Here is a 2,064-nt window from a genome sequence, read left to right as displayed (position 1 = left end):
ATCGGCGGAAAGAGCAAGTTATGAAAGCTTGGAGTTATCCACTTCAAAACAACACCAAAAGCCCTATAAAGTAACGTTTTCGCTATTTAATCTAGATTTTTAACAAGAGATTCAGACGAGTAACATGAGCTGCTAAAAAGGAAAGATGAATGATAGGCTGAGTGGGAAGGAAATAACGATATTCGTCTCTATTAACAGGTAAAGACCTCCTTCGGTCATGAATGAACATGGGATTGCACCTAGAAAGTTACCCTCCGAAGCACAAGTCCGGGCAAGGTTGTTTAAGGAAGCTCAGCAGTCACCCATGCGTACTAGCACCCTCTCTCCACGCCACTGTTGTTATCCAAGGGAAAGGCAAAGGGGCCAATACAGCTTGGCACCAGTGACATCACAACTCATTTCTACAGCTAAGTAAACTGGAACAACTTGAAATGAAGTGTCTTGTTCAAGAACACAACACACAACTCGGTCCAGGAATCGAACTCACTACCTCGTGATTGTGAGTCCGTCGCTCTAACCACTGATCCATGCACCTTCCTCTCTAAAAAGCAAAGGAAAACAGATAACTCGTCAAACTCCAATGAGACGTTTACAACAACATAACTTCATTCGTTGCGGATGCTGGATGTTTCTTGGTGAGGCGAGTTACCTACTTTGTCCCCAAAATTTGGTACCTGTAGCAAACATGTTTCTTTTTTTCTTTTTTTTACTTCACCCAACTCAAAAAAGGGACGTGAACTGGGGACATCTAGAAGCAGTCTCTACTTCCAGTCATTATGAGAATACCGAGTGACTTCGAGTCTCTAGATTTAAATGTGATAAACAGTATACAGTTACAAAACATTTCTATTGTTAATATTAGTAGGTGAGCTCAGGCGGTGAGCTGGCAGAGTCGTTATCACGCTGGGCTAAATGCTTAGCAGTATTTCGTTCGTCTTCACGTTCTGAGTTCAAATTCCGCTGTGGTCGACTTCGCTGTTCATCCTTGCAGTGTCGATAAAATAAGTACTAGTTGAACCTTGAGGGTAATGCTGGCCTTGTGCTAAAATTTGAAATCAGTATTAGTGAGCAATTAAAATTATATCATAGACGCGCCCGGATTATATAGAAGTATTGGACTGTGTGAGTGTGTATAAAAAAATCTCGCAAACCTACCGAAACAGATCCAAATCTATGACTGACAGCGCCTGAATTTCTTGAATGTGTCAAAGAGGACAAATCAAAGAGAATGACAGTGACGCCTTAGGTTAGATGTGGCGTTACATATATGCATATTTTCTCCTTATTTCTTTCTGTGTTCCTTTCAGCTGAAGAGCGTAGCTCGAAACGTCAAAGACTTTCTCTATTCCCGAGCGTTAAACTAATGCATCCATTTGTTGTTTACACCACCTGCCTTTCTCTGTTGTTTTTTCGTAAATTCTCATATATATATATATATATATATATATATATATGTGTGTGTGTGTGTGTGTGTGTGTGTGTGTGTGTATACACACACAAATGCATATATATATATATACACACACACACACACACATATATATACATACATGCATACACACATATACACATACATATTTATATATAGACATACATACACGTACACACACACATATATAATGGTGAATAGTTAGCTACACAAACTACTGCAGATTTATGAACTGCAGATTTTTTTTCGATCTACACGTATTCCACTTTGTATTTCGCCCCCTTATCTCCATCCACGAGTAGACGGTTCAAGAATATAACTCCCTCTGTACTAACCTCCTATTACCATCCGCCATAAAGACAATAACCAGATGACTGGACGATCAACTAGATATTTGTTTGTTTATAATTAACTTTCTATTTTCTTACTGCAAGTTTTTTAGCATTAACTTCCATTAACTGCGCTATTAACGTCTATATCTGAGATCAATCAAACCACGTTGCAGTATATAAACCACGTTGCCACATATGGTAATATATTCCTATCTTATCGATATATTACATTCTCCCTCTTCTCTCTCTCTCTCTCTCTCTCTCTCTCTCTCTCTCTCTCTCTCTCTCTCTCTCTCTCTCTCT

Source organism: Octopus bimaculoides, chromosome 3, assembly GCF_001194135.2.
Source record: "Octopus bimaculoides isolate UCB-OBI-ISO-001 chromosome 3, ASM119413v2, whole genome shotgun sequence".
Taxonomy (NCBI): domain Eukaryota; kingdom Metazoa; phylum Mollusca; class Cephalopoda; order Octopoda; family Octopodidae; genus Octopus; species Octopus bimaculoides.
This window is presented reverse-complemented; position numbering follows the sequence as displayed.